Raw genomic sequence first — 23,954 nt, 5'->3', positions numbered from 1 at the left:
TAATGGTTACATTTTCTGGTGTCAAATGTTTTTATTTTTTAATCTATACTTAGTTGTATATTCCTGTCATTTACTCATTAGTATTTTTTTCCTATCACCTCTCAAAGTGTTATGTTTCCAAAATTCTTCACTTAAAATGTCATGAATATTTGTTTCCCACAACCTCCTTCCTTCAAAGTCTGCTTGACACCCTGTTCTCTGTCTTCCCAGCCTAATCTTACTGTGTCACAGTTAGGTTGTAAGGAGGGAGTAAAAAGACCTGCAATCTATATTCACACTGGGTCAGAGGTATTCCAGAGTTTAAAGAAAACTAGATGCTTATGCAAACATCTCCAGTTCCACTTTCATAAAGGAGACATAGAACATAAACATCTCAGAGTGTGAGGTCTCCTTCTGACTCCTAGAGAAGACTCAAGCAGTTGCATACACAGAGAAAGGAAACTTACCCTTTTTATTACATTTTTATGTTTTATCTCATATATTTTAAATCCAGGAAACATCTTAGATATTTAATGAAAAAGATAGTTAGATAATATTCAGGTACCATCAAGAAGGAAATGAAGGGCACAAACATTTAGAAATGGCTCATCAAACTGGTTGCCTCAGAACAATTTTGATCTTCATATTCAAGGCCAGAAGTAAACAATATCCATGACCAGCTAATGAAATAGGTATGCTGCTTAAGAATCAAAGAGCCCCTACATCATAAATCATCATTAAAACTGTAACCTAAATAAGCACACGTTACAAAGTTGAGTTAGAAAAGAGAAAAAAATGAATCCTTTCACCTTGGTGAAAGTTGAGGTATCACAAAATAATTTCCTCCCTCCTATTATTGTCCTTCATCCCTGAGTAAGTTCAAGATCTGCTATTTCCAGGGCTTAATTTAAGATTAAGCTGAAAGAAAGACTTTAAATATCTCTCCTTTATATTCTATAACAATTTCAGCATATTTAACATCTGTGTTATATTTCACCATGCACTGCCATTTATTTTATTTTTCATCAGGACAATAATATTCAAATCTAGAGAATACAAGGATACCCAACATGTCACAGCCAGCCTTTCACAAGGGAGAAGAAGCCAGCAGCAAGCAAGAAAATGGTGTGTTTTAGAAAAGATAATTCCTCAGGACTTTACGGTAACCATTTCTTAAAGAAGGAGATAAAGTTTGTGATCAAGTTAAACCATTTGTTTTCTAGGCTGTAAAAAACATTGGTCAAAAGCAAAAGCATCCCAGTTTTCACTTTATGCGTATAATGTTCCCCAATAACTAATTTCAGTCTTTTATAACCTGCCCAGCTCTTAGGTCTACCATTTCTGCCATTTCTGCAGGTGTATTTTCTAAAAGCATGTTTCAGAAATTCTGAATCTGTGGTCTGATTCTTTACACTTGGAATCTGTTCTGTATCATTAAAGCACAGATTAATTTAGCTTCCTAATGACTGGAAGTAATAGGTGATGTTTCTATGGAGTAACTAGTTGGGTGTTTTTAAACCCGCCTACACTTACCCCAAATTCATCAAAGATAGTGTCTTTTAGGTGCAGTACTAAGTCCCAAATCTCATGTATATGAAATATCAAGAATGTTTCAATTAAATAATCTGATGAAGCTACTTTTTTATTTGACCATTCTTACTCCTTATTCTCTGATAATCTTATTCTATACCTGCCACAAGTATAGAATTTGAAAAATAATGAAATGTACTCATTTTTAATGTTGACCCTCTTTGTAGTCAGAAGGTATGATTGCTTCAGTTTCTGAGAACAAATCCCATCTATATCATGTAACCCTGCATAATTTAATTTAACTTACATTGATTTATGTGTATTTATATAACTTGTGAAGAAAAATGGGGCATACACAGTCCTGGAATGTGAGGAGTGAGAGAAGTATGGGTTTTTCCCAGTATCTGTTTAAAAAAATAAAGAAAAGTAGGGGCACCTGGGTAGCTCAGTCAGTTAAGCATCCAACTTCGGCTCAGATCATGATCTCCCTGCTCGTGGGTTCGAGCCCCGCATCAGGCTCTGTGCTGACAACTCAGAGCCTAGAGCCTGGTTTGGATTTTGTGTCTCCCTGTCTCTCTGCCCGTCTCCAGCTCACACTCTGTCTCTGTCTCTCTATCAGAAATAATAAACATTAAGAAAGAAAGAAAAGTAAAATAACCCCAAAATCCATCCAGTGGTGACTACTGAACTGTTTCATTACATTCAAACACCAAGACTAAAAATATCTTATTTTTAAAAAGTCATATACCAAAGCACTCAAACATATACCAATATTCATAGCAACATTATTCACAATAGCCAAAAGGTGGAAACAACGTAAGTGTCCATCAACAGATGAATGGATATTTTAAATGTGATATATGCATATAATAGAGTATTATCCACCCATTAAAAAATGAAATTCTAATATATAATACAACATGAGTAAACCTCAAAAATGTTAATGCTAAGTGAAATAAGCCAGACACAAAAGGGTAAATATTCTATGATTCCATTTATCTGAGGTACCTAGAAGAGGCAAACTTACAGAAGTGGAAAGTATAATAGAATTTACAAGAGACTAGAGGAAAGAGTTAATGCGAAGTTATATTTAATGGGTATAGAATCTATATTTGGGATGATGAAAGCATTCTGGAAATAGTGATGATGGTTGCACAATATTGTGAGTGTATCCAATGCCACTGAATTATAAGTTTAAAAATAGTCAAAATGATAAAAAAACCTTTAATAAAACTGATTAGTTTTTCCAAGGTGAAAAGTAAAAGTCATATGCATGTCTAAAGCATCTGAGAAGATATACATTGCTTAACAAAAAAAATTGTCAGATATTTTTGGGTTTAATATAAAAAGGATTCACATTAACCCCTGCATAGTGATGCAGCATAAATATTTTCTAGTCACCAGGCCACACTGATCACATTATTTCCTCATTCTTTGGACATTTAGGAATAGACTTGCCATTTTCACAAAATTGCCAATAATACTTTATGCTACTTTGAACTATTAAATAGTATCTTTGAATCGTGTGTTGGCTAAATTGTGTAGGCTGTTCTGTCTTTTTCATGGTTACTATAGAAATTGTGTAGTCCTGGTGTTATGAGAAGACCACAGGGCATCAGAGTGCACAATAAAAGTTAACTTATTTCATGGTTTACAATTTCTTCCAGCTGTCCCCTTTTGTGATTATCATGTTAACATTGAGAGTATAAACATACAACCAAAAGGGTTCTGGTAACTATAGCCAATAAGCGATCTCACCCATAACAGATTTCCAACCTCCTTCCCTCAAAGATTTGGATAGAAACACATGAAAGAAGTGGCATGTAAGCTTCAGGTGTTTCCAATTATTTCCCTCATATGAGCAAAGGTTTCCTAATGGAAAACATGTTTCAGCTCAGATAGTTTTCCTTATATTTAAAGATTATGTAGTTTCAGAAGAATTTCATCTACATATTCCTAATTCATCGACACTTCATCAATAACATAATATCTCCTTCGATCATTTCCTCTCTGGGTGGTTGAAAATATGGTACATTTAAGGACTGTTTACTTTTGCAAAGTGCACTTTTGGAAAGTGTATAACCTTTTGCCCCTGCAAAAAAGAGAAATAAATGCTCAGTGCTGGGATTTGTAGTAGATTCCTTGCCAGTTAAGTCACCACAGAGTGTTCTAGTACAATGCCTCAACTATCTTCCTGTACAGGAACTGTCAGTTTCTGTCCAGAATGGTATACGTGGGGGAAGATAGACCCACCTTTGCTGGTGTAAATCATTTACTGCCTAAATGTTAACACTCAGGCAAGCCTATTTAAGGATTACAAAGAGAGAATGTGGATTTGGAGCATTTTGTTTTCCTAAGCTTCTGTGAGTGAAAGTTACAACATTGATCATTTAGGCTTCAGCAGCCTTACATAGCAGTGAGCTTTATCTCACAGTTTCAGAAATTTCCACTTCATTGTTGCCTTCTGAAGGTTAGCAGCACCACTCTGTAATTACTTACAAACAGAGGACTGTAGGACTTGTGAGGATTATTTCATAAGGCATTTGAATAATGACACTGCTAAACAACATTCACTGTTTAGGGAAACAAATTCATCTACAGGTGAATGAGCCAGATGAATTACAATGAAAAAGAAATCCTAAACCCTACTTACTGCTGAATATTTTCCAAAATAGGTGAACATTTCAAGGCCTACCCCAGCACATTCTGTCTGCCCCTTCCTCTCTCTCCTTCTCTCTCTCTCTCTCTCTCTCTCTCTCTCTCTCTCTCTCACACACACACACACACACACACACACACATACACTTTATGATTTTGGCAAGAAATAATGAAAAAAATTGTGAAAAGATAAACACTGCTCTGATGATGAAGTGTTTTTGGTTAATTGCCAATGAGTTTTGACGAGGAAGCCAAATTTTCAGATCAGTATCAGGGCTAGAGTTCTTTTAGGAGGTAAACTCCTGCTACTCTCAGCACTTGATCCCAAGTCCAAGTAGAGGAGGCATTAGATTCTAACAATCTGAGCAAGTTTTAAATGTATAGCAATAATACAACTTTGCACTTAGAGAATGTAAATGGTTACCACTCATTTATGTTTATATACATATGGACTTGAAATATATCTATATAGACATATTCATAACATATTCATATTCTTTGGAATACATTAAAAGACAAACTAGATACAATTATAAATTTTGTTTTATTTTTAAAGTTTTACCTTCCTAATATTTACTTTTCTTAGGCTAAAGACAGTTTCAGTAGGTTGAATGCCATGAAATTACCAGCCTGTTGTTTATATTTTACCACAGTATGAGAAAATGTAAAACTTGTGAAATTGTTTGAAAGCAGTATTGTCTGATCTACCCATGTTCTGTATGTGTCTGTATTGTGTTCCTGAGAAAGGAGAAAGTTTTCTCTAAATAAGAGGTTAGTGTGATGGCCAGGCAGCCAGATTTTGCCTTAATATCAACAGATTGCAAGGATGAGTGATAAATACTCTTCCCTACCTTCTACTTGTTTTGCACATTAGATTTTACAGTAGTCAACTAATAATTAGAGTTAGGTCAAGAAGGAGGAACATAATAACTGTGAGTGGAAATATCATAGGAAATATTTTTCAAGGTCATTTCTCATAATTCCTGCTCTGCTGAAAACAGGGCAACTATAAAGAGCTTGGAGATGGGTGTGGGTAGGAGAACATCCCCTCCCAAGATAGCTCATCCAAGTGGCAGGCAAATTGTTGCTGACCCACGGCCTCTCCATGAGGCAGCTTGGGCTCCCTCATACAAGGTGTCTAGGTTCCAAGAGTGAGTGCCCCAAGAAATAGGAAGTGGAAGCTACCAATTTCTTAAGACCTGGCTGCAGAAAATGACACAGCATCACTCTGCCATGTACTATTAGTCAAGGAGCTATGGAGCCTATATTCCAGGGGAGAGGACATAAATACCACTTCTCTGTCGGAGGCCTAAGAATATTGTGGCCTTGTTTTAAAACCAGCACTACTTGTAAATCACCAAGAAAATACATACTTCTTTTCAATTTGATCTGGCCTTTTTTTATCTCAGTTGGGAATGTGTGCCCCAATCTTGGAAAATAAAATATATCTCCTAGTTAATCTGGTGGACCAGTTGAATCCTGCTATTTCAAAGAATCACAACAAAACAGCAAGAAACTTTATTTGGGTATATTGTGAGCAAGGGACACCTGTTTAAAATATTGCCTTGAAACAGTAATAGGCTGTAGAAATTGTAAATTACCTCTTAATTTCTTGCACCACCTGTCTTGGACCCCTCAACATCTTTCTCTCTTTAAATCACTAAAATATATGTGGATTAGCTAGAGATACATTTTGAAGGGCCTGTAGTTGTATTTTAGTTAGTTTGTATTTTGTAGGCTCATTTTTCCCTGTCATGCATTCTTAATCACCAAATTTTTTTAATGTTTATTTATTATTGAGACACAGAAAGAGACAGAGCATGAGCAGGGGAGGGGCTGAGAGAGAGGGAGACACAGAATCTGAAGCAGGTTCCAGGCTCTGAGCTGTCAGCACAGAGCCCAACGCGGGGCTCGAACTCACGAACCATAAGATCATGACCTAAGCCGAAGTTGGACGCTTAACCGACTGAGCCACCCAGGTGCCCCAGTCATCAAATATTTTTTGAGCAACTAGTATTATATGCTAAACACTGGAATTTAAAAGATACATGATTCATGGTTTTATGGGACTCATAGGCCAGTGGAAAACATACTTGTAACAAAAAACAAAAAAATCAAAGACATACTACAGTAAAGCTAAACACAACATCTCGTGGGTTCTTAGAGAATGAAGAATACCAGATAGGTGCCATGGAGCTGATTTAAAGAGAAAAGTAAAGATACTTCAGGCAAACGGAGAAAAGAAAAGTTAATCGGCACATGCAGCAAATAAATGGAAGGCGCTGGGTGTTTTGAGAAATGGCTGTTTATATTGGTGCTCATAGAATATGGAATGAAAGGAAAAACAAGGAAATAAGGCTTGTAAGGTAGATTGAGCCAATCCTGAGCTTTGTGTTCTGGGGCCAAGTGTTTGAACTTGCTCCCTTACGTTAGAGAAGGGACATAGTAATTCCAGATTTGCCTTCGGAGTCTGTCAGTACATTGGAAAGTGAGAGATGGAGAAAGAATTTGTTCCACTGTAATATGATGACTATTTTTCTAAGAAACCTTAACTTTTCCAAACTCACTTTTTATAAAACTTGCTTTAAAACAAAAAAATAAAAACAAAATTTTTTTCAGTAAGAAATAAAAACATGGAGTATAGCATTTCTGGCTACACATATATAGTTATAAAACTTGAAAGTCATTGAGCGAATGCAGTGTTTGATTACATCTAGCTTTGGCTTCAGAGTATAGGTCTATCTTGCTGTCAGCATACGCTTCTGAAAATTCTCTCTACCTCTGTCATCTACTGTTAGAACACAACATACAAATAAAAACTCAAAGAAGGCAGCCATGGTTTGTGTGATGGGTTCCCCACCCCCCAGGAATTTAATGTTAAACCAATATCAATCTGTACAATTAACTCATGTTACCAAGTTAATAATGGCATATTGTCGAATCTCCTTTGTGAAAATATGCTACTGGGAAATTGCCAGGAAGTGGCAAGGAGTGGTCTCAGGAACTGAGTAAGGTATTCTCTTAAGGGGATGTGAACCTAAATTAAAAAGTTGGCTTGAATTATTCTAACCCTATGTTATAGAATTTTCAGGTAAAAACTTCATGGGGAATGGGAAGATAATTCTAATTTTAAAAAGACTTTTGAAAAATGTGCTAATAAGAATGACCTATACTTTTTTAAGCCTGCACTATTAGTTTTTCCAAAGTGAAAATTAGCTTACATATTGTGGTTCAAGATCCCACATTGGTGCTTACTCCCCTATAGTTTGAAATCTGGTTGATTTCTGGTCAAATTATGCTTCTTTCTTCTGTATTTATTTGCATATTACTATCCTAATTAGCATTTTATTTTTATGTAAATTATCAACTCTCTAAATGTTCCCAAGGACTCCTCCTGCCCTCATTTTGGGAAACCCTCATCTTTCCCAGTAACTCTGGGGGATTATTGATTGTATATAGGGATTGTTCCCCCTGGTCACAAATTACCTCCTGCTGAATTCTCCAAGGGCTATTCTTGTCTTACCTTCTGCATTTGCTATCCTTTCCCTCAAGCTAAACATTACTGGATACTACCAGAATGAGGCTGAATACTACCAGAATCCTCCACACCCCAAAGTACTTCCTACGTAAGGCTGTATGTGTCCAGCACACATTGCATTGGGGCAATAGAGAGGATTCATGCGACTTAGTCTACAGCACAGCAATTAACTTAGAACTGAATGTTTAACATATCTGTTCTGAAGTTTTTGCAACATTCCCAGACAAAATTCTGCACCCAGGGGCGCCTAGCTGGCTCAGTTGGTAGAGCATCAGACCCTTGATCTTGGGGTCATGAGTTTCAGCCCCATGTTGGGTGTAGAGATTACAAAAAGATTCTGGGGGTGCCTGGCTGGCTCGGTCAGTTAAGTGTCTGACTCTTGATTTCTGCTTAGGTCGTCATCTCAGGGTCATGGGATTGAGCCCATGTCAGGCTCTGCACTGGGCATGGAGCCTGCTTAGGACTTTCTCCCACATTCTCTGCCCCTCCCCTGCTCACACATGTGTACTCTTTCTTTCTTGAAATAAACATTAAAAAAAGATTCTGCACTCAGTTATAGTGTGTGTGTGTGTGTGTGTGTGTGTGTGTTTGCCCACACCAAGCAATTCTCCAACCTTAGCTACAATTTAACTCAGTTCTACCACTACCTGGAGAAAGCATCAAATCCTACAGGTTAAGGGCCCACCACCCCACCACCACTTTAGATGCCCCTCACAAGTCCAGGTTGTCACCTGTGCTTCTGACCAGAGGTTCTGGTGCTTCTGACCACCTCTATAGATCAGAGGTTCTGACGGACCCCTCTTTGAATTAGATGAATTCACCAAAGCAGCTCGCAGAACTCAGGAAAACATTTTACTTACTAGATTACCAGCTTTTTATAAAAGGGTGTAACTCAGAAACAGCCATATGGAAGAGACGCATAGGGCAAGGTATGGGGAAGAGGCTCAGAGTTTCCATGCCCTCTCCCAGAGCATACTACTCTCCCTAAATCTTCACATATTCACCAAACAGGAAGCTCTCCAAATCCCATATTTTTGTGTCTTTTTGGAGGCTTCATTACAGAGACATGATTGATGAAATCAATGGCCACTGGTGATTGATTCAGCCCCCCTTCTCCTCCCCAGAGGTTGGGGCGGGAGGTGGGGGGTGGTAATATGGAACTAAACTCTAATCACTAGGTTGGCTCCCCTGGCAACCAGCCCACATCTTTAAATGTTTTCCAAAAGTCTCTTATTAACATAACAAAAGCTCTCTCATCACGGGAAATTACAAGGGTTAGGGGAGCTCTGTGCCAGGTACAAAGACCAAATATATATTTCTTACTATAAATCACAGTATCACACCATCTCTGGGAACTTCTCAAAGACATTCCTCCCATAAAAGTATGTTGCTTCATCAACCTTCCTTCTTAGCCCCATTTCCTTAGCTTCCTAGTCCAGTTCTAACTTCAACCATCCCCGCACCTCCATGGTTGACTTTCCTATTACTTCTCTTATGGAAAATTACTCTTTCTAGCTTTTTTCTTATTGTTGCTAAATAAGTCAATCTTTTCCAAAAGGAACCCTGATTTCAAATTTAAGTAATTAAGTAATGGCTTCTGCAATCTCCAGTATATCCATTGGCCCATTCTCTAATCAGCCTTTGATTTTATCATTATAGAATGCTGAAATATTATTCGGACTTGTTTGCTAGTAGTTTCATTTAATAATTGTTTTTATAGAAAGAAGAGGATAAAACAGTTATTGAGCACCTACTTTGTACAAGCCACTGAACTAGACAGCTCTCATTTTATCCTCAGGCAACATTGGCCCCCAACACCAGCAGTCAACTAGAGCTCAATTGCAGCTGTTTTATTTACATCTGCCCAATTGCTCTATGGCTTACCTCTGTCAACTGTCTACATCTATTTCACTTTTACAAAGGCAAAGAACTTTGCCTTCTGGTACTCTGGCATGGTGCTAGTCAAAGATTAGTCTCTAGAACAGTTGCATTGAATCACCTGGGAGCTTGTTGAAACCCATCACCTTAGAATCAACCCTAGACTTACTGAGTTAGAATCCACATTTTAATTCTATTCCTCAGTGGTTAATATGCACATCAGTGTTAGAGAAGCACTAATTAGAGTTTTAAGTATATTACTAGGATCACAGAAGCTTTGCACATACTTCCTAAGTTGTGCATTCAACTAGAACTACTAACTCAGCCTAGAAGATGTTGATGACCCTACGCCTCCAGAAAGCAAACAAAATAGTTTAATCGTGCAAAAGAGAAAGGAAAGGCTTTAGTTCTGAACTTAAGCTATTCATAAAAATTTTAAGAAGTGATTTTCATTTTTCAAGTTCCCTTCCATACCATCAAATAAGGTTTCCTTTTGTCCACACCTTAACTGTAAATCCTTCATTTTTAACTTTTTTTTTTTAAAGGTTTTTTTTTTTCAACGTTTATTTATTTTTGGGACAGAGAGAGACAGAGCATGAATGGGGAAGGGGCAGAGAGAGAGGGAGACACAGAATCAGAAGCAGGCTCCAGGCTCTGAGCCATCAGCCCAGAGCCCGACGCGGGGCTCGAACTCACGGACCGCGAGATCGTGACCTGGTTGAAGTCGGACGCTTAACCGACTGCGCCACCCAGGCGCCCCCATTTTTAACTTTTATAAATTTATCCATTCCATCTAGATAATAGATTTGTTAACTTTTGTTCACTGACAACTAAGGGACATATGCCTCAATAAGTTTTGTAATTGCCATGTGTTTCAGAAATGATATCCTTAAAGAGGAGGTACTATGGTTTAAATTTCACTTATGTTAGAAAAATTTTATGAATATAAGTAAATCCTCTTTGAAATTGCCAAATGGAGTTTGGCTAGTTCTTTTGCAGCTAGCAACAAACACTATAGATTTCTGTCATTATCTATAGTGTTTCTTTGCTAAGTGTAGGTTTGTTTGCTTATGTCTTGCTATTTTTTTTGAAAGGGGGACTTAGGAGATGGAAATATGGGATAATGTTACAAAAAAGTAAATTGTACATTATAGGCTTATTCAAAACTTTTAAATGTTCAACAAGTAGGGAGAGCTGATTTGGAGCAGGGAGCTGGAATCTCAAAAGATATTTGCTGAACTGTTTGTTTTTTGTTGTTGTTTAACCTCAAATAGTTACCAAAAAATAAATTTTCTGGTTTCCTTTAGATTTTATCAGTAACATTTTCACAATATCTCTTTGGTATAAAAATAAATCTGGGGTGCCTGGGTGGCTTAGTCGGTTAAGCGTCCAACTTCAGCCCAGGTCATGATCTCGCGGTCTGTGAGTTCGAGCCCTGCGTCGGGCTCTGTGCTGACAGCTCAGAGCCTGGAGCCTGCTTCTGATTCTGTGTCTCCCTCTCTTTCTGCCCTTCCCCTACTCATGCTCTGTCTCTCTCTGTCTCAGAAATAAATAAATATTAAAAAAGATTTTTTAATAAATAAAATAAATCTAATATATTATTTCAAATTACACTAATAAACTGGTAGCCATATCATAAAGATACTGAAAGCTATATAAATAAGTATGCTTGAAATCAGTACCTACAATCTTTATATACCATTTTTTCTTCTTTTTGTTTTTCAATAATATTATTGGATTTTCTTATGTAATTTTATCATAAACATAGTACATATTGCTTCATAGTCTTTATAACTGCTTAAAATGCCTTGAGTTGAATCTCATTTATTTATCTATCTATTCACCTATAGGACATTCAAATCATTTCCTAAATATTTCCTATTGTAAACAATGCTTCAAGAGACATATTTATGCATATTTATTACTTCTACATGTCAGATTATTTACTTGGTGTCCAAAAATGCTAATGAACATATTATTTTAAAAATAAAAATAATTTAGGTGCACCTGGGTGGCTCAGTCAGTTGGGATTCTCTCTCTCCCTCTCTCTCTGCCCCTCCCCCCTCCCAGTCTCTCAAAAATAAATAAATAAATTTTAAAAATAAATAAAAATAATTTAGGGAGAATAATTTAACTTTAATTGAAAACTCTAATTGAATAAAGTGTGAATATTTACTAAATCGAACTCCCTCATTCTCAACTCCAAAAATTAAAAAAAAAAAAGGAATTCCAGAAGAAAAACTCAAAAGTAACTATCTGGGTAACTTAAATACACTTGCTTTTTCTGTCAACTACCTGGAAAATTTGAGGTTAATCCCCTTTCTGTATGAACTTTCTTTGCATAAATAGACACAATCTTAAGGTTAGTCAGTATACTTAAAGCTGTTGGTCCTCCAAGTCTTATTTAGTTCTCCAGATTATTTATTTCAACAAAGAAATATTTTAACCAAGGGGTTAAAGGGTTAGAATTCTAATTCATAAATTTTGTGGGGTTACTACCTAAGAAACTTTCGCTTCAGCCATTAAGTATTCATTCTTAAAGGACCACACTGATATTTCTTATACCCATTTTATTCTCTGCTACTTGACTTAGATGTATAAGTTCTGTGTCAAAATCAAAGGCTACTAAAAATTTCTTAGATAAATGATGAGCAAACAGTCTAAAGTTAGAGAAATATTAGTGGATCATGTGGCAGTAGTTATAGTGACAAAGATACTGTCACTACTTTGAAAACCTTAAAAACACTTTACCAAGCTAGATGGTTAATATAAGTGAACACACATTCTGAAGTACACTGTGACATGGCAACATTCTCTTCTGTGAACATAGAATTTCTGGGCCCCAGAATGCCGTTGACAAATGATAATTAATTTAATTGTGAACAGCTGTTTCCTGAGCCTGGGCCTTTTTAAGTGAGGGGGCTGAACATAATAAACACACTCACCCAGGAAGGCGCAAGGAGGATAGGAGTTCAGGGATATGAGAGGTGAATCTTCTGAAAAAATTCAAAACGTGATAAATTTCGCTCCCTGTTTCTTCATTTTAAAAGGAACGACACTTGTCTTTATCTCTTACATTTGATTACTGACGCTCACTGGGAATATTAGCAAAAAATCTATCCAGAATTTAACTGGTTTTTTTTAATAAGGAAAAGAGACACCCCCAAATCATTCTCAAAAAGCATGATGAATTAAGTTATTGCATAAATATTAATAGTGTCTTATTGTGGCAGTTTAGATTGGTGTTAAGTCCTGTGCTTTATTTTTTTTTCCTATGAAAGTAAATTGTCTTAGAACATCAAGATTAATGATCTCTGACAACTGTAAAAAATATAATTACTGGGAAATGTAAAATTAAAGACAATGGAAGCTGTTGAAGCTAATGTGGTTCTGGGATCAATATGAAGTTAACAGTTATTAGGTCTCAACATATCTTCTGTTGATTCTAATCAAATTTAGCCAGTTAATCACTTTACCTCGTAACAGTCAAACGTGTGCTGCTGACAACAGCCATTTTATAGCCTGAAGTTTAGAGTATGCAGAATTCTTTATTTATTGCTTTTTTTCGTTTCCATTTTGTTTTCATACATATTCTGAACTGTTTTGCAAATTATTTCACTTTTATCTAATCATCCACAATCAGCTATTTTCCATTACCACAAAGGAAAACACTGCTGAAGAGATTTGAGTTAGAAAAGTAAGGTAGTGCTTAACTTAGCCTTTAAGTGAAAATTCAGAGGAATTTATTTTCAATATTCTTTACATCTTGCCATACACACACACACACACACACACACACACACACACATATATAAAACCTTTGAACAACACAGGTGTGAACTGCGCAGGCTCACTTATCGTGGAAATATAGACCCGTACTGTAGATGTATTTTCTCTTCTTTATGATTTTCTTAATAACACTTTCTTTTCTCCAACTTACTTTAAGAATATAGTATATAATACATATAACATAAAATGTGTGTTAATCAACTGTTATCATTAAGGCTTCCAGTCAACAGTAGGCTATTAGTAAAGTTTTGGGGGAGGCAAAATATATGCAGATTTTCAACTGCATGGGGAGTCAGGGCCCCTAGCTCTTGTATTGTTCAAGGGTCAGTGTGTGTGTGTGTATGTATGTGTATCAGAAGAAAAGGCAATGCACTAATATATGTTGGTGACTTAAGTATGTATCTGCTGACCTAACTTACTGAGTAAATTAAGTGGTTACTTTAGTTTTGATTTAAAAGAAGTCCTGAGAAATCTGACTGTTCAAGAATTTCTTCCTCCCCCTCCTCCTCCTCCTCCCTCCTCCTTGCCTTTAACAAGGACCAGCTATCAGTTGAATCACTAGCAACCCTATTGAACCATGAGGTGACCATTGGAATGGAAGTTGTGTGCTTATGATAACAGATAAGGAAAATAAAAGCTTGGATCACCAATACTATCTTAAAGATATCATAATGTATCCCCAAACTAAGAGAGAAATAAACCATATCAAGCTTAAGTCACTGTTATTTTGTCTTGTTTCATACTGTTGTTTTGTAATGTGGAGCTAAACGTGATCCTAACTGATACACAGAGGCAACATGGACATTATGGAATATGCAGAGAGAGCACCACTGAGCTGGCATTCATCCACCACTCCCTCACCAAGACACCAGAGCTAGAACATATTCATGGAGAAACAACAGTTTTAAATGAACTTGTAATATATGATTATAAGATATTATGAATTGGTTTAAGGATTTCCTATCAGGAAAAGATCACCCAGATTATGGTCTATAGTGAAAAACAGAAAACTACATTATAAATTTCTCAACCAAAGGAGCCATAAATACAGTTTTCCTGACAATACTTCTCAATACTCTAATCATGTGTTTGTGGTTTTCTCCCACTATTCACAAAGTAAAAGAGGAGATTGTGATGTGTACCATTGATAATGTATGCTCGTAATATTTTATTCTTATACAAATATACTTTAGTTCCAGGAAAATGCTTTGTCATACATTCAACATGTTCTTCTTAAATAAAAATAGTTGAATTCCTTTTATAATAATGTAAAAGATAAAGATTATCATAAAAACACACAAATTCATAGCAGCATTATTTGTAATAGGAAAGAGTTGAAAAGAACCTTAAATAGTCTGGCAATAGAATAGAGAATCTGTGGTATGTCCATAGGATGGAACACTATATAGTAATGAAAATGAACAGCTACACACAAACATGTAGATGAACTCACAAATACTGTAAAAGAAGCCAGATATAACAGAGTACATGCCATATGAGTCCATTTATGTAAAGTTCAAAAGTAGGAAAAATTAATCCCCCATATTAGTAGTTAGGATGGTGATTTCCTTCAGGGGAACCAGTGATTAGGAGGAGGCAAGGTGAGGCTTCCAGGGAACTGATAATTCTTCGTTCTATACTCACTTTATGAAAGTCATAAGTTTACCTTGTAAAAAGTCACCTAACTATAAATTTATAATTTTGTACCTTCACATATATAAGATACACTTAAATAAAAATTTATTTGGATAAAAGCAAACTGAAATAAACACCACCTGATTCATATTTTCCCATCCTTCTTCCTGAATCCAAATAAGAAGTTAGAACTTCAACATCTTACCCTGTAGCCAGCATCAGGATTTTAAGTGACTCAATGATCACCTCTTCTCCATCCTTTGTTTTTTCCTGGATAGTCTCATTTTTAATAGGAATCACCTGGTCCCTATGAATTCTCTTTGTATCATCTCAAACTTCTCCAGTATCACATTTGGAGGATTATTTGGGGGGTAGGGGATGGTCTCAAATTCTAGATTTCTCTCCATCTGGTTTCTCTTTTATCCATTTCTTCAATTTGTTCCCATTGGCAGACAGGGACTTGATCCTAGTCAGTGACAGCCCAAAACACATAGGCCCAATGAGTGGTGACATACTCTAGCTATGACTGATCAGTGACTCATCCAGTCCCCTAGCAGGTTATTATATTTGGAGCTTTCACTTTAGATAAGCTCATCTAGAGGGGTTGAAAAAAATCTGCTAGAGCCCTGACTTTTAAAATTATTATTACTACTACTACTATTATTATATTTGTTGTTATTATTATTATTATTATTATTATTACAATAAATGTTTTCTGGATCCTTGCCATGCTTTTAATAATTGAAAACAGAGCTCTAAAAGCCTCCATAGCCAGTCCCAGAGGACTCTCTAGTCAGAAGGACATAACCATGGCGCCTGGGTGGCTCAGTCAGTTAAGTATCTGACTTGGGCTCGGGTCATGATCTCGCCGTTCCTGGGTTCGAGCCCTGTTGTCGGGCTCTGTGCTGACAGCTCAGAGCCTGGAATCTGCTTTGGATTCTGTGTCTCCCTCTGTCTCTGTCCCTCCCCTGCTTTTGTTCTCTCTCTCTCTCTCTCTCAAAAATAAATAAAACATTTTTTAAAAAAAAAGGAAGAAGAAGAAGGATATAAGCTAATCCACGGCAGCATCTCTTGGGAGCCTCAAGAGGCCTATTGACACTGCCTTGGTTCTAGGAAGGCCTGACCAACAGTGTCACAACTACACCATCTCTTCTTCAGGGAATGAGGAGGGACTTTGGCCTCTTACCAGGGGTATTCTTATCCTTATATATCCTTAATTCTTCTGTTGATAAAATAAATGACAAAGCAAAGATGCGGTTGATAATGGTTGCCACTGTGACATGGAGAGTAGTTTGCCAACCTTTCTTAACTTTGTAATCCTTTATGCAAGTATATTCAGGTAGGAGGGGCTGATCTTGTTGAGTTCAGGGCAGGAGAGACTTACCACCTAAGCTGCTACCCAACCTTCAACAGCTTCTAAGTGGGCTCTGCTGGGTCATAGAAACACACTTCCCTGAGTCTTTGTCCTCCTAAAATGGTGTAGTTCACAGGCCACTGGAAGAGCAGCTTCCCAAATCCAGTCCTCCAATGAAGGCCAGACTGGTTGTATAATAATCACTTGTGGAGTCGGTCAACATTCAGACTGCCAGGCCTGATTAAATTTAGTGGTGGGTCCTGGGAATCTATTTTTAACAAGGCCCCCAGGTAATTCTGATGCACAGACCAGTTTGGGAACCTTGGGAATGGCCTGAACAAAAACCTACATCCATGTTTCTGAAAGTAAAGACCAAGGACTATCTGCATCAGAGTCACCTGCATGTCTGGAGTGTGCGTATTAGGACACAGAAGGCTACCCTGAGAAATGGCATGTGGGGGCGACTTCAATTGAATTGGACAAGGGTTCAGGCCTTCACTATATTGAAAGCCAAATACTATTGGATCTGGCAACATTTGCATGTGGATCAAAGTTCCTATACAGTTTCTCTGACAGTTTCTGAACTTAGGGCAAGGCCAATTCCCTTCTGGGAGACCCACCAATGTCTTTGCTTTATTTGCTCACTCCATTTTTTTCCCTCCTCTTCCCCCATCCAAGAATCCTTGATCTGGGCTTATGGTTAGAAAAATTGGCTGAGACTGATTCATGTTCTTCCAAATCTCTCATTCTTGGATCTCTGTCAAAAAGTAAAGTGCTTTGTATTCTGTGATCTGCTGAGACCTCCCTTTCCCAAGACATGAAGTTGGAAAACTCTAGCTTAAGGTTGAGAAAGGGTCTCAGGGTATAAGCAAAGGCAGAGGGAATATACACTGGTTCCAGTAACTTTCTGTTTCTTGAGCTAGTGTTAGGCACACAGGTATGTTCAGTTTAAAAAGACACATTGATTTGTGCATCAGTACACTTATGATTCATACACTTTTCTGTATGTAAATTATAATTCAATAAAATTTACAATAAAAGTTTGCTGATATCTCAAAATATTATTGTGGCCACAGGTAGGTTGGTTGATCAGTAGAGGCAAAGATAGAGATACAGGTATATTTTGAATAAAAATTGTTAATGGAAACTGTTTCAGTATTTTAAGTATGTTGTTTTTAATTTAATTTAAATTCTTCAATTTATCATATCCTTAAAATTCTCAAACGCTTTATTTTTTTAATGCTTTTTTTTAAGAGATAGCAAGAGAGCAGAGGAGGGGCAGAGAGAGAGAAGGGGAGAGAGAGACAATCCTGAGCAGCCTTCACACTATTAGCACAGAGCCAGACACAGGGCTCGATCCCATGAACCGTGAGATCATGATCTAAACCGAAATCAAGAGTCAGACACTTAACCAACTGAGCCACTCAGGCACCCCTGTCAAACACCCGAAAACTTAAAAAAAAATTCTTAAAGTTCTGTTCTAAATGAGGACAATAATTAACAGCAAAACAATTTCCCAATCTTGTTACCTGATGATGACCTTTTGAGGGTGCTGCTCCAGCAGTGCATTTTGAGCATATTATCTTTCTTGTAACTTTATAATTTTGGAGTTCATTTGCACAGGAATATTTTCCATCTGTGGATATATCTGCACACACTTGCTGGAGCCGATGGAAAACTTCAAAGAACTTCTAAGAAACAATGGTTTTCAGAGAGCCTTGCAAAGTCAGAGCTCTGTAAGTATTTACATAAGAAGCCACTTAATGTCTGTTTGACTGATGGGAACTTAAATTGCAATAGGGCAGCTGCTGAATAGAAAGTAAAGTGTTTTTAGAGATGAAAGAGACAGTACTCCTGTCTGCCCTCTCCCAAGGGTCAGCGTTATACAACATTCATGCCAAAGAATCACATGAGGTCCTCCTGAATGGCATTTTCAAGGCCAGCTAAGAGAAATTGGAAGCAGGCAGAAATGTCTCTGGTGCCCAATTTCATTCTCAGATCCCCTAGTTCCCCTACCCCCTCCTTTTTCCCACCCCACTTTACCCCCAACCACACACACCATTTAGCTTATTAATCTTTTTCCCTTTCCTCCTCTCAGCTGGATGACATTAAATTCAATCTTTTCATCAAATACACATAAAACAGCGACTCCAAAGGATTAACTGGTAATTAGTGGTACCTGAAGACAGTTTAACATGTTCCCTGTGTCCTTTCCTTTCTAAACGGGGAATTCTGGAAAGAGAGTTTTCAGACAGGTGGTAGGATGGATATTTCTGGCCAGAAAGGCATCTCTGCCTCACCTCAGTGTTGTGCTTAGAGTCGTTTTACCCCACAAAGCCATCCATCCCTTGTTCTTATCAGTTTGCATGAATGCCAGTTTTGGGACAGCATTCCTTTGTCATGTTCTTTGCTAGAAGGCTCAGTGAGGTGACTTCTTGTGGCAGTGGCTTCTAGGTTAGAGGGTAAGAAATGTACCCTGCAGGCTCTCACCACCTGCTCTGCTAACAAGGGAATTTTCAAAGGTTTAGCATACTCCCTCTCTCCTCCTAGACCAGGCTGCTGTCTCCTGCTCTAAGTGCACGTGAACACTATGACTGAGTGAGCTCTGTGCCCCAAACCACATCCATATGGCGCTTCAACATAGTCCTGCCTACTGCCTAGAGCAGTAGGTGCTTAGCTTCTATGTACCTCCATTTCCTCATCTATAAACTGGGAAGAGCAACAGTGCCTATCTTATGGCATTATTATGAAGATTAAATAAGTTAAAACAGGAAAAGCGCTTAAGCACGGCACCCCGTAAACAATACTCAATATGGGTTAGCTGTTTAAGCACCCAAAACCATTCTTTTCAGGGGGTTCCCCACATGATAGAGGTGAGAACTCCTAGTAGCCTCTTATTAGTATTTTGTATTAGTATTCAAGTAGTCCTCTACTCAAATGCTATTCATCAAGGTTGCATAGCAATCAATCATTAGTACTCACAGCATGCCAGGCACGTTTACATCACTGCCTCCTTTAATCCTCATGACAGTCCTCTGAGGTAGGAGCTGTTGTTCTTCCCATTTTACAGATGACAAACTAGGTACAAGGAGGTTTACTAAATGCCCAAGGTTCCACAGCTACTAAATGGCAGGAGTGGGATTAGAATACAGGCAATCTAGCCCCAAGGTCTGTGTCAGCCACTGTACTTTGCCTATAGTGCACCGCCTACCATTGCATTGGGCCAGAAGAGGCAAACACACCTGGTGGTCAGAGACCTGGTCTAGCTGTAACAGGCCCACCTCCAGCTTTAATCCGAGCTTGTGTTCAGATGATGGCCCAGTGAGAATGTTGGATGTTCTCAGTGCTTTTAAAATTTAAATATTTTTAACATCCATAGCCTGTAAACACTTTCTTTGGACAGTCAAGAACAAAAACAGCTTAGCTTTTTAGCAGCTAATACTTTTTGCAGTTGTAAGGGAGGAAAGATAATTTTGCCTCTACCCTTCTACATTCTGTGGCTGAGACAATCCCCTGTAGTAAAAGATTAACAGGAAGGAAAAAAAATGTTAGGTTCATATGTGCAGGAGCCCCACAGAGATGAGATCTAAAATGTGGCCAGACAATTGAGGCTTATGTGCCATCCTGAGTTAAGGAAAGGGATAGAGGGATGGGGTTTCAAAGAGAAGAGGAAATGTTTGGTAAACAGAGTTTGCCTTGCCATGCAGAAAAATCTCTCAAGTGAAAAAAGTTCCCTCTGGTAGTAGCTGTCTTCCAGATACAGGGCCCTCTCTAATGTAAGTTTCCCTTCTCTTCTGTTTTCAGAGTTTCTCCTATGTCTGCAGTTTCTCAAAATAGTTTTATGCCAAAGAGACATATTTGGGGGCAGCGTATTCTGCTACTCTTCACACTTACTGTATACTAAGAATTGGGCTAAGCGGTTTACATTGATTCCCTCATTTAATTTTCACAAAAACTCTATGAGATAAGCATTGTGACTCTCCCATTTTATAGAAGGGACTCAAAGAGGTAAGTAACTTGCCAGAAGTCACACAGCCAGCACCCTGTGGAGTTGTTATGGGGATTAAATGAGATAATGTATGTAAGCAAGTGCTTAGAATAGAGCCTTGTGTTGTCCCCAGATTGTTGATGAATATTAGTAGGATTCTTTATCTCACTCACTTAGGAGAGACCATTCTGATTTAGTCAATGTGGAAAGAGATCTTCACCATCTAGAACAGCCACACTAGTTACCAGCTTAGCAGGAAGATTTTTAAATCAGCTGCCTATGAAAAATATACAGATTCATCAAATATTCATCATATTAATTCTCAGATCATCTTCTATATATGCTTCATATATATTTCATATATATATATATATATGTTTCATGTACATATGTTTCAGTGTTCACAGAACCTATTTTTCACTGTATATGCAAATTTTATGTTTGTAAGTGAAAATGTTAATACATTAAATGATTAACCCTTAAACAAAAGGTTTTCTAAAGGATTTCTCAGCACTGATGTGCTCTGAAATTGCAGAATCTTTTCAAGAACTGATGTCCAAAGAGGGTCTTCTAATTCCCCATTAGAAATAAATACAATACTTATTGTTGTAGTTCTGATATGTCACCCATTCCTCTCCAAATGTAAGATCTCTGATGCATAGTTTATGTCTGTAAAATGACGACTGCCAACAGAAAGGAGCTGTTGCTCTCCTTGAGGTAGTTTTCTTCTCTTTGCTTCCTATTTCTGAACTGTACAGCTTCGTAAATAATTTTGTGTGCTGAAGGAAAAGAAAGTGTTTTTCATAAACTCATTATCCAGGCCTGTTTATGGCTGTTGGAAGGACGAGGTCTTCCTTCCCCTATTGTGTAAGGGCAGTGCAGACTTGACTGTACAAAACGTGTTTTGTAAATGTTGTTGCTGTTCACCTGCAAATAAACTTGCTTTCCCTTTAAAAAAAAAAAAAAAAAAAGGCGGGCTGAAGGGCGTGCATCTCGGGCCTGCAACACCTGACTTGCTCCCAAGTTTGACTTCCTGGCCCTGACTAGGCCTTTCCTGGGGAGGTGGCGCCAATGGGGGCTGGGGCTCAGCTCCCAGTTCCTGTGGCTCAGCTGAGAAGCCGGGGCGGCACAGCAGAACTGCTTCTCCCGAGGAGCTGCTTAGCGGGAGCTGGAGCTGGAACTCCCTGGGGCAGGGGCCCTGGCTGACGGGCAGCGTCTCCTCCAGGCCGAGGTGAAATACATATATTTTACCACCACCTGCCCCTATTGATAATACATAATGGAAGTGAGCTACTACATAGTAAGTGTCATGAAGAACGATGTCTAGTTAAGAGTTTGCTGGTACGATTCCCCTTAGACCACCTACGGTAGTAAATACGAAGCCCAGGGCTCATAGTATAGCAGGTGATCATTTAATATTGCTTCTGTTATGAGTGGCAAGTCACCTGAAAACTTTTACTCCAGTAGGGATAGCAATAATTATGGTGGCTGACGTAAAATATGCTCGTGTGTCAATGTCCATTCCCACAGTGAACATATGATGGGCTTATACAATGAAACCTAAGAAACCAATGGATATTATTGTTCAGACTATTCCTATATAGCCGAAGGGCCCCTTTTTGCCTGAATAATAAGTGGCGATGTGTGAAATTATTCCGAAGCCTGGTAAAATTAGAATATAGGCTTCTGGATGTCCAAAAAATCAGAATACGTGCTGATTTAAGATAGGATCTCCTCCCCTAGCAGGGTCAAAGAAGGTGGTATTTAGGTTTTGGTCTGTCATTAACATTGTAATTCCAGCAGCTAGTACTGGTAGTAATGAGTAACAAGACAGCAGTATTTAGGACAGATCAGACAAATAAGGGTGTCTGATATTGAGATATGGGGGTTTTATGTTAATAATTGTAGTAATAAAGTTTTAATAGCACCTAAAATTGAAGAAACACTTGCAAAGTGTAAGGAAAAAATGGTTAGGTCCACGGATGCTCCTGAATGGGCTTGTTTGCCAACTAGAGGAGGGTATGCGATTCATCCAGTTCCTGCACCAGCCTCTACAATTGATGATGTGAGTAGAAGTAGGAAGGATGGGGGAAGAAGTCAGAAGCTTACATTATTTATCTGAGGGAATGCTGTATCTGGTGTCCAGTTATTAATGGCACCAATCAATTTCCAAAGCCTCCGATTATGATTGGTATTACCATAAAGAAAACTATTACAAATGCATGGGCAGTGACAATTATGTTGTAGATCTGATTGTCTCCTAGTAGGGTGGCAGGTTGGCCAAGTTCGGCTCAAATTAGAAAGCCAAGGGCAGTTCCTACTATGCCAGCTCAGGCACCGAATAGGAGGTAGAGAGTGCCAATATCTTTGTGGTTAGTAGAAAATAACCAGCGGCTTATGAACCTACGTAAAATGGCTGACTAAAGGATTAGACTATAAATCTAAGAACAGAAGTTCAAGCCCTCTTTTTACCAAGCTCTGCAGTGAATATCATATTGAATTGCAAATTCAAAGAAGCAGCTTCAAACGCTGCCAGGGCTTCTCCCGCCTTTTTTTCCCCCTAGACTGGCGGCTGGAGAAGTAGATTGAAGCTAGTTGATTAGGGTATTTACCTGTTACCTAAAATTTCGTGAGATGGAGGCCCACCAATCTAGTAAGGGCTTAGCTTAATTAAAGTGTTTGATTTGCAATCATTTGATGGAAGATACATTCTTGCAGTACTTAGGGTTGGGTGTGCAGGAGTTAAATAGATGTGATTTACTTAGGACTTTGAAGGCTCTTGGTCTGTTGTAACCTAAACTCCTAGTCCAAGATGAATAATATTGGTGTGAGTAGAAGTAATATGGTTGAAGTTATGATGAAAGGGAGCAAGAGAATTATTTTTTTTTTGTATCTTCAAATTGTCATTTTATTTTTATGCTGTTTGTTGAAGAAAATATAGTTAGTACTGTGTCATATGTCAGTCATATATAAAAGCATAGGTTGAGGAGTGCTATAATGGCTAGTAGCATGGGTATATTTAATTTTTTTGTTAGCTCTTGAATGATTATTCATTTTGGGGTAAATCCTGAGAGTGGTGGAAGGCCTCCTAGGGACATTATTAATACTAGGATAAGTGAGGTGGTTAAGGGTGTTTTGTTTCATGTTTGTGATAGGAATAGTGTTGTTGTGGGCCAGCTGTGTATAAATAATATGAAGGTGGTGAGTGTTATGAAGATTATAAATTGTTAGGTTTAGGATTGTTATTGTAGGGTTATAGAGTATGATAGCTGTTACTCAACCTATGTTGGCGATTGAGGAGTATGCTAAGATTTTTCGCAGCTGTGTTTGGTTAAATCCTCCTCATCCTCCAATTAGGACTGATATGATAGCTATTGTTAGGAGTAAATTGGGGTTAATGGTAGATGAAATTTGGTAGAGGATAGACCGTAGTACGATTTTTTGTCATGTTAATAGGATTAGGCCTGAGAATAGGGAGATTCCTTGTGTGACCTCAGGAACTCAAAAATGAAATGGAACCAAGCCCAGTTTTATTGTCAGAGCAGTGGTTATTATGATAGATGCAGTGGGGTCAAGATTTTTTGATACTGTTCATTGTCCTAAAT

The 23,954-nt window shown here is 37.9% G+C and overlaps 1 protein-coding gene across 8 annotated transcripts in view; it reads left to right on the top strand.

Annotated features, from left to right (window-relative positions):
• The window catches only part of LMNTD1 (lamin tail domain containing 1), a 541,299-nt gene that overhangs the window by 470,488 nt on the left and 46,857 nt on the right, over positions 1–23,954 (top strand). For 6 of the 8 annotated variants that reach the window (XM_043564835.1, XM_043564832.1, XM_043564838.1 and 3 more), the window contains one exon: positions 1,009–1,617. The exons of the other annotated variants lie outside the window; for them this stretch is intronic. The gene's annotated coding sequence lies outside the window, so the exon portion shown is untranslated. Of the gene's footprint in view, positions 1–1,008; positions 1,618–23,954 lie in introns of those variants that run through there. 8 annotated transcript variants of the gene reach the window in all.

The sequence above is a fragment of the Prionailurus bengalensis genome, chromosome B4 (genome assembly GCF_016509475.1).
Source record: "Prionailurus bengalensis isolate Pbe53 chromosome B4, Fcat_Pben_1.1_paternal_pri, whole genome shotgun sequence".
In the NCBI taxonomy this organism is placed as follows: Eukaryota; Metazoa; Chordata; class Mammalia; order Carnivora; family Felidae; genus Prionailurus; species Prionailurus bengalensis.
Note: the sequence above shows the minus strand (reverse complement) of the source record. Positions and strands in the feature narration are given on the sequence as shown.